The 12,690-nt window shown below is 35.9% G+C and overlaps 1 protein-coding gene across 7 annotated transcripts in view; it reads right to left on the reverse strand.

The window, feature by feature from the left end:
* The window catches only part of ANKS1B (ankyrin repeat and sterile alpha motif domain containing 1B), a 1,261,284-nt gene that overhangs the window by 780,700 nt on the left and 467,894 nt on the right, over positions 1 to 12,690 (reverse strand). The gene's annotated exons all lie outside the window — the stretch shown is intronic.

Here is a 12,690-nt window from a genome sequence, read left to right on the forward strand (position 1 = left end):
AAACATTTTTCCCCAGGGAAGAAGCATATAAGGAGGCTCTTTCAGAGCCAAGGCCATCCCCAGGCTCCTCTCTTTGGATGCAGTTTTGACATCCGGAGCTAGGGCAAGCATTTTGTGACCATAAGGCAAGAATCTTCAGATCAAAAAGGTAACAAGCCAAGAATAGCAACAGAAGGATAAAAAGAGCCTGGGACATTGATGATATCATTGAGCTGCTCAAATAGACCCAGGGCAAGTTTCTCCAGTCTTCTTACATAAATAATAACATTCTTACAGTTTGAGCCATTGCTAATTGGGTTTTCTGTCATTTAGAGTTAAATATCTTGCCATCCAGCACACTAGTATTTTTCCTTGTAAATACTGTTAACTAATATACTAAGGTACTCTTTTCAGATTAGGATAAAATATGGGTCCAGTTCTATATGATTGATTCTTTGATATATTCTAAAAATTAGAATTTATTTCATTTTATAAGATTTTAATTTCTTGTACATAAGGCATTAATTTGTCAACAAATACTTATTGGGCATCTATTATATATATGTAGAATATATATAGCATATTTATATGTTATATATATATATAAATTATGTGCTAAATGCTGGACTTTTTTAAAACTAATGAGACATAATCCTTGCTCTGAAGAAGTTCACAGTCTGCTGGAGAAGACTGTGAAATTCTGCATGATGAAATTCACAATTAATCATAGTTTATTTTTGCTACAGATCCTCCTCAACTTTACAAAAAAACCCAAACTAAGTTGAAAATACTGTAAGTAGAAACTGCATTTAATACACTTAACCTACCAAACAGCATAGCTTAGCCTAGCCTACCTTAAACGTGCTCATTAGCCTATACTTGGGCAAAATCATCTGGTAACACAGTACATTGTAGAATATTGGTTATTTACCCTTGTGATCTTATGGCTGACTGGGACTTGTGGCTTGCTACCACTGCTCAGCATCATAAGAGAGTATCTATCTTAGGGTTTATTGCTAGCCCAGGAAAAGATTCAAAATCTGATGTATGGTTTCTACTGAACATACACTGCTTTCACACCATTGCAAAGTCAAAAACTCGTAAGTTGAACCATCATGAGTTGCAGACCATCTGTATGTGCTGCCTTTATAAAGTACGCTTCACAATTGAGAAAAAGACAAATAAGAAAATAAACTAATATTTTTGAAAAATCTCCCTAAGTATATTCTAGGGCTGATAAAGATTTAGCACGAATTCCTAGTTTTTCCACAGGGATATTACAGTACAGCAGAATTCAAGGTCAGGGTAATTGCTTTCAGACAATACCAGACCCTCACACATCAGAGAGTCAATTATGGTCATGATACTCCATTGAAAGCAGGAAATTGGGAGTAATTTATTTTTAACAACAAAAGGTGACAAAGTAGAAGGCATCCAGAGGAAAGCAATCAGGATGGCGTATAATTCTGAAACCATGTCAGGGAAGAAATGATGAAAGGAACTGCAGTGTTCTATCCAGAGAAGCCTTATAGCCACATAATAGTTTTCTCAATGATTTGAAAGGCTATCCCTCATCAACTATCCCACAAAGGGGGGATGGGGAAAAGTTACTGTGGTAGATTTATTCTAACAACCATAAGGACAAGACAAAGACTAATGTTTATACGTCAAGAAGGGCAAATTTGGCTCAATACAAAACATAATTTTCTATGAATTAATAATATTGTTTACCTTTTAAAATAAAAATGCACTATAAAATTAGTTAACAAATAGCATTAGAAAGCAAGAGAAGGAATTCCTCATTACTGAAAATCTTCCAGCAGAATTATCTGCTGATAAAATTGTGGATGAAACACATTGTACAATGAGTTCAGCAGGTTACTATAAGCTCCATGAAGCCTGGAATTTGTCTTGTTCACTACTCTATCCCTAGAATCTAATACAGGTCCTGCCAATACTTGATGAGTTGATGCTCAATAAATACGTATTGATAAACTGAATAGTCTCTAGTGTCCTTTAAACAAAGCTAACTACAAGTTACGGAAATGATTTTTTTTCAAATGTAAATTATTTTGCCTTTCAGTTAATATTGTTCACTAGCTTGCATATAAAAAGTGAAAAACTGAGATTACAACGATAAGACTGTAAAGATTCTATGAAAAAAAGAGTCTCCAGTTAAACTCCTAGTTCCATCCTGAAATTAAATTAATCAAAACCACCCATGGATTTAGTTAAGTTGGAATTTTACAGTGTGTATGAACACTTCTGAGGATTTTTAAAGCCTCGAAAACCACTTTGAAATTTAATCACAAAGCATGGGTTAATTTGCTTTCTTCCTTAAAAATGAAGTATATAGGTTTATTAGAGAATAATTGGAAAATACAAAGAAAGAGGAAAATAATCACATGAACATCAGGCATGTTGAGATAACTGAGGGTACTATTTTGGTGACCATCCTCCCAGACTGTTTCACTCTGTGAATGTGTGTGGACATGTGAGTATGTGCAAAGGAAAGAAGAAATATTTTAAACAATAATGAAGTACTCCCTCTTCTGCTTCCTAATGGAGGGCCATAATTTCTTCTTGGAATATGTCTTTATAGAACCTGGCTTCCTTAGGGAAGGTGAGGCCCCTGAGGCAAGGAGTTGGTAAAAACAAAGATAGTGAAACAATGCTTTTGTAACCAAATATTTCAGTGTCAAAAAAGAGAGATAGTTCAACAAAATACTGACAAGTGACCGTCAAAAGAGGATATGCAAGATAATTTTTTTAAAAAAATGGATCCATGTGTGTCCACTACTCAGTTTAAGAGGTAGAATATTACCATTACATCATTGAAACCTGTCCCCCAACCCACCCCATGTTCATCTTTCCTATCTTACTCTTTTTCCTCCTCTACCAGGGCTAAATGCTTTCTGAACTTTGTGTTTTTAATTCCTTGGATTGTGTTAAATTTTAACTATACATGTAAGTATCAATAAAAAATAAATTTTTAGTACTGTATGCTTTCAAACTATATATATATAGTACCAAATGCTCTAGTTCTTCTGTGATTTTTCTCAATCAATATTATGTTTCTGAGTCTCATCTATTTTCAGTATGGTACAGGAGCTCATTGTTTAAGGTTACCACAATTCATTTACACATTCTCCTGACAATGGACTTTTAAATGTTTCCTAGGTGTTTTGTTATTTAGGATAATGTTATTATAAATTTTCCCATATGAAGTCTCTTGGAGCGAGTAACCAGGGTTATGCTGCCTATTCTAGTAGTGATGGGGAAGAGTCAAGAACAGACAGCAGATGAGAAAAATAAATGAAATCAAGAGATGATAATGAGAATGTAAATTGTATGCCCTGTAGATTCTATAGAATCTTGAGGATAGCATTTGCAGTTTTCTACCCAAGGTGGCAGGAGGGTTCAAAGGATATTCTGTAAATCTTATTAAAATATTATATATAAGTATAGTATTATAGAAAATATTTCCTAATCTGTTATTTACCTCTAATGATATATTTTGTACCATTTTCAATGACAATTATATGTCTACATGATGAACTTGGGTCCCAATATATACCTTGTCATAATTTATTTGGCCAATCCTATCATATTGAAATTTTAATGTTTTGCTTTGAAGGAAACATTCTTGTTCATATATTTTGTTTACATATTCAACTACTTTGAAATAGAATTCCTGTGATAATAGGTATATGCCTTATATTTACATATAATTGAATCTGCATCTGGACTTTCTAATTGGTTCCATATATATGTCTATTCTAGTACAGGCATACTTCAAGGTGTATCATGTTTTACAGATACTGCATTTTTTAAAAAATGAAGATTTATGGCAACCCTGCATTGAGCAATTCTATCAGCACCTTTTTCCAATATGTTCTTATTTTGTGTCACATTTTGGTAATTCTCCTAATATGTCAAAGTTTTCATTATTATTATATCTGTTATGGCCATCTGGATCAGTGAGCTTTGATGTTACTGTTGTAATTGTTTTGGAACGTCATAAGCCACAATCATATAAAACAGTGAACTCAATGCATAAATGTAGTATGTGTTCTGACTGCTCCACCAACCAGCCATTCCCCCGTGTCATCTTCTCCTTAGGCCTCCGTATTTCCTGAGACACAACAATATTGAAATTAGGCCAATTAGTAACCCTTCAATGGCCTCTAAGAGTTCAAGTTCAAGAAGAGTCACACGTCTCTCAGTTTAAATAAAAAGCTAACAATGATTAAGGTTAGTGAAGAAGACATGTCAAAAAGCTAGGCCTCTTGTGCCAAACAGCTAGCCAAGCTGTTAATGCAAAGGAAAAGTTCTTGAAGGAAATTAAAAGCGCTACTCCAGTGAACACACAAATGATAAGAAAGGGAAATAGTCTTATTGCTGATATGGAAAAAGTTTCAGTGGTCTGGATAGAAGATCACACCAGCCACAACATTCACACAAGCCAAATCCTAATCCAGAGCAAGACTCTAATTATCTTTAATTCAATGAAGTCTGGCAGAGGTGAAGAAGCTGCAGAAGTTTGAAGCTGGCTGTGGTTAGTTCATAAGGCTTAAGGAAAGAAACTATCTCCATAACATAAAAGTGCAAGGTGAAGCATCAAATGCTAATGGAGAAGCTGCAACAAGTTATCCAGAAGATCCTGCTAAGACAATTGATGAAGGTGACTACACTAAACAATAGATTTGCAATGTAGATGAAATAGCCTCACACCAGAGGATGTCATCTAGGACTTTCATAGCTAGAGAAGAGAAGTCAATGCTTGGCTTCAAACTTTAAAAGGACAGTCCAACTCTTTTGTTAGGGGCTAGTGCAGTTGATGACTTTAAGTTGAAGCCAATGCTCACTTACCATTCCAAAAATCCTAGATTCCTTAAAAATGATGTTAAATTAACTTTTCCTATGCTCTATAAATTAAACAACAAACCTGGATGACAGCATGTCTGTTGGCAGCATGTCTGTTTACAGCATGATTTACCAAATATTTTAAGCCCACTATTGAGACCTACTATTCACAAGAAAAGATTCCTTTCAAAATATTACTGTTCATTGACAAAGCCACTGATCACCCAAGAGCTGTGATAGAGCTGTACAAAGAGATTAATGTTGTTTTCACGCCTGTTAACACAGCATGTATTCTCCAGCCCATAGATCAAGGATTAGAGTCTCAAGTCTTATTATTTAAGAAATACATTATATAAGGCTATAGCTGCCATAGAAAGTGATTCCTCTGATGAAACTGAGCAAAGTAAATTGAAAACCTTCTAGACAAGATTTTCCATTCTAGATGCCATTCAGAACATTTGTGATTCATCGGATGAAGTCAACATCGATGAGTCTAGATGAAGTTGACTCCAATCCTCATGGAGGACTTTGATAGGTTTGACTTTGGTGGAGGAAGTAACTGCAGATGTGATGGATAAATAGCAAGAGAACTGGAAGTGGAGCCTGAATATAGGACTGAATTGCTGTAATCCCATGATAAAACTTGAATGGATGAGGAGTTGCTTCTTACGGGTGAATGAAGTGGTTTAAGATGAAATACACTCCTGGTGAAGATGCTGTGAACACTGTAGAAATGATAACAAAGGATTTAGAATGTTACATAAACTTAGTTGATAAAGCAGTGGCAGGGTTTGAGAGGATTGACTCCAATTTTGAAAGAAGTTCTAGTGTGAGTAAAATGCTATCAAACAGCTTTGCATGCTACAAAGAAATCTTTCATGAAAGGAAGACTCAAATAATGCAGCAAAACTACATTGTTCTCTTATTTTAAGAAACTGCCCACTGATTTTGTATCCTGAGAGTGTGCTGAAATTGCTTATCAGCTTAAGAAGCTTTTGGGCTGAGATGATGGGGTTTTCTAGATACAGGATCATGTCATCTGCAAACAAATATTATTTGACTTCTTCTCTTCCTATTTGAATACCCCTTATTTCTTTCTCTTCCCTGATTGCCCTGGCCAGGACATCTAATACTATGTTGAATAGCAGTGGTGAGAGACGGCATCCTTGTCGTGTGCTGGTTTTCAAGGGGAATGCTTCCAGCTTTTGCCCATTCAGTATGATGTTGGCTGTGGGTGTGTCATATATGGCTGTTATTATTTTGAGGTATGTTCCTTCGATACCTAGTTTATTCAGAATTTTTACCATGAAGGGATGTTGAATTTTATCAATGGCCTTTTCTGCAGGCAAATCATGAATGAACTGCCATTCACAACTGCTACAAAGACAGCAAAATGCCTAGGAATACAGCTAATAAGTGAGGCAAAGGACCTCTTTAAGGAGAACTACAAACCACTGTTCAAGGAAACCAGAGATGACACAAACAAATGGAAAAACATTCCGTGCTCACAGATAGGAAGAATCAATATCGTGAAAATGGCCATACTGCCCAAAGTAATTTATAGACAATGCTATTCCCATTAAACTACCATTGACGTTCTTCACAGAATTAGAAAAAACTAATTGAAAATTCATATGGAACCAAAAGGAGCCCGAATAGCCAAGACAATCCCAAGCAAAATGAAAAAAGTTGGAGGCATCACGCTACCCGACTTCAAACTATACTCAAGGCTATAGTAATGAAAAAAACATGGAACTGGTGACAAAAACAGACACATAGACCAATGGAACAGAGTAGAGAACTCAGAAATAATATCACACATCCACAACAATCTGATCTTCGACAAACCTGACAAAAACAAGCAATGGAGAGAGGATCCTCTATTTAAAAAATGGTGCTGGGAGAACTGACTAGCCATATGCAGGAAATTGAAACTGGACCCCTTCCCTACACCTTATACAAAAATTAACTAAAGATGGATTAATGATTTCAATGTAAAATGTAAAACTATAAAAACCCTAGAAGAAAATCTAGGCAATACCATTCAGGACATAGGCATGGGCAAAGACTTCATGCTGAAAATGCCAGAAATCATTGCAACAAAAACAAAAATTGACAAATGGGATCTAATTAAATTAAAAAGCTTCTGCACAGCAAAAGAAACTCTCAACAGAGTGAACAGACAACCTACAGAGTGGGATAAAATTTTTGCAATCTATCCATCTGACAAAGGTCTAATACCCAGAATCTACAAGGAACTTAAATATACAAGAAAAAAGCAATCCCATTAAGAAGTGGGCAAAGGACATAAACAGACACTTCTCAAAAGAAGACATTCATTGTCCAACAAACATGAAAAAAAGCTCAACATCACTGATCATTAGAGAACTGCAGATCAAAACCACAATGAGATCACCTCATGCAGTCAGAATGATGATTATTAAAAAGTTAAGAAACAACAGATGCTGGCTTGTTGCAGAAAAAAAAAAAGGAATGCTTTCATACTGTTGGTGGGAGTGTAAATTAGTTCAACCATTGTGGAAGATGGTGTGGTGATTCCTCAAAGATCCAGAAGGAGAAATAGCATTTGACCCAACAATCTCATTATTGGGTATATACCCAAAGTATTATAAATCATTGTTATAAAGATACATGCACATATATGTTCATTGCAGCACTGTTCACAATAGCAAAGACATGGAGTCAACCCAAATGGCCACCAATGATAGATTGGATAAAGAAAATGTGGTACATATACACCATGGAATACTATGCAGCCATAAAAGTGAATGAGATCATGTCCTTTGCAGGGACATGGATGGAGCTGGAAGCCATTTTCCTCAGCAAACTAATGCAGGAACAGAAAACCAAATACCACATGTTCTCACTTATAGGTGGGAGCTAAACAATGAGAACACATGGACACATGGGGGGGGGAAAAGACACCCTGGGGCCTGTCAGGGAGGCAGGGGGAGGAGACTATCAGAAAGAATAGCTAATAGATGCTAGGCTTAATACCGAGGTGATAGGCTGATCTGTGCAGCAAACCACCATGGCACACGTTTACCTAACAAACTTGCACATCCTGCACATGTACGCTGGAACTTAAAATAAAAGTTGAAAGAAAAAAAAAGAAAGAAACTGTCATAGTCACCTAAGTTCCAGCAACCATTACTCTGATCAGTCAGTGGCCATTCAAATTGAGGCAAGACCCTCCACCAGCAAAAAATTATGATTCACTGAAGGCTCAGATGATCGTTGGCATGTTTTAGTAATCAAGTATTTTTAATTAGGTATGTACTCTTTTTTAGACATAATGCTATTGCACACTTCATAAACTACAGTATAGTGTAAACATAACTTTAATATGTATTGGGAAACCAAAAAAATTATGTGGCTGGCTTTGCTGTAATAGTCACTGTATTGTGGTGGTTGAAACCAAACTCACAACATTTGTGAAGTATGTCTGTACCAGAATTACACTGTCTTGATTAGTGGAGCCTTTAAATTGATTTTACTATCTGGTAGGATAAATCTTTCACCATGTTCATCTTTTCCAAGGCATTAATTATTAACTTCATGTTTGTTTTTCAAAAAGAAAAAATTTGAAACATTTTGTTAAGTTTTCCCCAAATCATTCCCAAATCATTCCTTCTCCTTTGTTCCCTATCAGTAATCAATACTTCCAAATACCCAGGCACTAAAAGAACCTGGGCTATGCTTCACTTTTCATTCTTCCTCTGTCATTCCCAATAAATCCTCAAGTCGTATACTTTGCCATTGAATTATACCTCAAACACATTTATTTCTCTCCACCCCTGCTACCGCATGCTAGTCCAGACCACCATTATATTTCACCTGAACTGCTGGAACAACTTCCAAACTATCTTCTTTGTCTCCAGTAATGCCTGTCTTCTAATCAATTCATTTTCAAAACTAGCATGAAGCTTCTAAGAGTAAGTAAGGTCAAAGCAAACTCATTTCTTTTCATCATAACTTTATTTGATGAGAGAATCATAAAATGCTAGTCATAGAACATGTTGATTCTTTTTAAACATTTAACACGGTCTCTCATAATATCTCAGAATGTCCTTGCTGAATGATTTCATTAAATACATTAATGATCTAAATAGTAAATTCATTTAATTAATAAGGTAGGAAAGAAGAAACAAAGTTCCTTGACTAATAAGTTTAAACATAATCCCATTAGTTGATAAGATAAATGGGGTTAATTTCTAAAGACATACTTATCTAGCACCTAGCAAAATTCCATGTTCATAGTAGGACTCTATGAATATATGATGAAAAACTAAATGCATAAATTACTATATCAGTTAGAATTTCATGGCTTACAACCTCTGCTAGAATTAAAGCACCATAGGGGCAAGAACCATGATAATCTTCATATAGTCTGTACTTAATAAACATTTGTCAAATAAAGTCTGAAACAATGTCATCCAAAAACAATCACAGATCCAAAACTACCACAAATTCCCCACTGTGGGAAGAACTGCAACTTATATTTATGCAGTGTTTTATCATCTGCAAAGTGAATAGTATTTTATTTGCCCAGATGATTCTCATTTAGCCCTCACAACAATCCAGCCAATGCTACTATCACCGCCATCCAGAAACTAGGACTGAAATTATTAAGTGACTTGTCCAATATTAAGCATCTTGTTAATGGAAATGTTAGGGATCCAACCTTGGTCTTCTGGCACCAGATCTAGTGTTCATGTGATTGTGTCAAAGATAAAAATGACTATGACCAGGTATTTATTGCCAGAACTAAGGGAAAGAGGACACTCTGCACATTGTTAGGTAGTATGTAGCTCTGCCAATTTTCAAGCCTTTGTATGTCCCCTTCCCTACACTGTGAAACCTTGACCTCAATACACAGATGAATTGCCAATATATCCTTGATGGTTAATCCTGGTAATAGGCAAGAGGGATTAAAAGGACTGCAATGCAACAATTTCTGACTCCTGCAAGACTTCATTTTCTCCAGTCTAGCAATATTGTGCTCAAAATAGATTAATAGTTTTTGCTTTTTTCTTGACGTTTGGCCTCTATCATTTTTCTTTTTTTTTTTTTAAATCTTAAATAGGCAATTTTTGTGGGTGTATAGTAGGTGTATGTATTTATGTGGTACATTTGATATTTTGATAAAGGCAAGCAATATGTAATAATTACATCATGGAAAATGGGGTATCCATCCCTTCAAGCATTTATCCCTTGTGTTACATAAGTCCAATTATACTCTTTTAGTTATCTTAAAATATACAATTAAATTGTTATTGGCTGTAGCACCCCTGTTGTGATATCAAATACTCAATTTTATTTATTCTTTCTAACTATATTTTGAACCCAATAACCATCCACAACTCCTACCCTCAGACCCCCACTATTCTTCCCAGCCTCTGGTAACCATCATTCTACTTTATGTCTCCATGAGTACATTATTTTGATGTTTAGATTCCACAAATAAGTGAGAACGTGTGACATTTGTCTTTCCATGCCTGGTTTATTTCACTTAACATAATGACCTCCAGTTCTATCCATGTTGTTGCAAATAAAAGGATCTCTTTTATGGTTGAATAGTACTCTGCTGTGTGTAAGTACCACAGTTTCTGTATCCATTCTTCTGTTGATGGACACTTAGGTTGCTTCCAAATTTTTCTGTTGTGAACAGTGCTGCAACAAACATGGCAGTAGAGCCATCTCTTCCATATAGTGTTTTCCTTTGGGGGTGGGGGGTGGATATAACCAGCAATGGGATTGCTGAATCACATGATAGCTCCATTTTTAGTTTTTTGAGGAACCTCTAAACTATTCTCCTCACATTCCCACCAACAGTGTACCATGGTTCCCTTTTCTCCACATCCTCACCAGCATTTGTTATTGCCTGTCTTTTGGATAAAAGTCATTTTAACTGGGGTGAAATGATATCTCATTGTAGTTTTGATTTGCATGTCTCTGAGAATCAGTGATGTTGAGCACCTTTTCATATGGCTGTTTGCCATCTGTATGTCTTCTTTTGAGAAATGTCTATTCAAATCTGTTGCCCATTTTCTAAGTGGGTTATTTGATTTTTTCCTATAGAGTTGTTTGGACTCCTTTTACATTCTAGTTATCACCTGTCAGATTATTAGTTTGCATTTTCTGCCATTTTGTGGGTTGCTTCTTCACTGTGTTGTTTCCCTTGCTGTGCAGGAGCTTTTGAACTTCATGTGCTCCCATTTGTCCATTTTTGTTGTGGTTGCCTGTGCTTGAGGGGTATTACTCAAAAACTTTTTGCTCAGACAAAATGCCCTGGAGAGTTTCCCCAAACTTTTCTTATGCCAGTTTCATAGTTTGACATCTTAGATTTAAGTCTTTAGTCTATTTTCATTTGATATTTGTATATGGGGAGAGATAAGGGTCTAGTTTCATTATTCCACATATAGGTATCAAGTTTTGCCAGCACAGAATACTATGCACCCACAAAAAGGAACAAGATCATGTCCTTTGCCGGGACGTGGATGAAGCTGGAAGCCATTATCCTCAGCAAACTAACACAGGAAGAGAAAACCAAACACCTCATGTTCTCATTCATAAGTGGGAGCTAAAAAATGAGAACACATGGACCCAGGGAGGGGAACAACATACACGGGGACCTGTCATGGAGGCAAGGGGAGGGAAAGCATCAAGATAAACAGCTAATGCATGTGGGGCTTAACACGTAGGTGATAGGTGGATAGGTGCAGCAAACCACCATGGCACACATTTACCTGTGTAACAAACCTGCACATTCTCCACATGTATCCTGGAATTTAAAATAAAATTAACAAAAAAAAAAAAAAAGAAAAGACTGTTTTTTTCCCCAATGTATGTTCTTGGCACCTCTGTAAAAAAATGAGTTCACTATAGATGTGTGGATTTGTTTCTATGTTCTCCATTCTATTCCATTGGTCTATGTGTCTGTTCTTATGCAGTACCATGCTGTTTTGGTTACCATAGCTCTGTAGTATAATTTGAATCCAGGTAACGTGATGCCTCCAGTGTGGTTCTTTTCTTCTCAGGATAGCTTTGTTTCTTTTGGGTCTTTTGTAGTTCCATATAAATTTTAGAATTGCATTTTCTATTTCTGTGAAAAATGTCATTGGTATTTGAGTAGGGATTGCATTAAATCTGTACATTGCTTTGGGTAGTATGGACATTTCAACAATATTGATTTTACCAATCCATATATATGAAATATCTTTTCATTTTCTTGTATGATCTTTAATTTAATTCATCAGTATTTTATAATTTTCATTGTAGAGATCTTTCACTTCTTTAGCTAATTCCTAGTTATTTAATTTTATTTGTGGCTATTGTAAGTGCAATAACTCTTTTGATTTCTTTTTCAGGTTGTTCACTGTTGGCATATAGAAATGCTACTGAATTTTGTATGTTGATTTTGTATCCTGACACTTTACTAAATTTATCAGTTCTCGTTTTTTTTTGGTGGAGCCTTTAGATTTTTCCAAATATAAGATCATGCCAGGTGTGGTGGCTCACACCTGTAATCCCAACACTTTGGGAGGCCAAGACGGGCGGATCATCTGAGGTAAGGAGTTCGAGACCAGCCTGGCCGATGTGGTGAAATCCCATCTCTAGTAAAAATACAAATGTCTAATTTGTACTAATCCCAAAGTGCTGGGATTACAGATGTGAGCCACTGTGCCCAGCCTGTGTATTTTTAAACAGCCTGTCTTGAAGCTCACTAATTTCTTCTGCTGCTTGATCAATTCTACCATTAAAAGACTCTGATGCATTCTTCAGTATGTTGATTGCATTTTTCAGCTCCAGAATTTCTACTTG

This window comes from Symphalangus syndactylus, chromosome 13 (genome assembly GCF_028878055.3).
Source record: "Symphalangus syndactylus isolate Jambi chromosome 13, NHGRI_mSymSyn1-v2.1_pri, whole genome shotgun sequence".
Classification (NCBI taxonomy): domain Eukaryota; kingdom Metazoa; phylum Chordata; class Mammalia; order Primates; family Hylobatidae; genus Symphalangus; species Symphalangus syndactylus.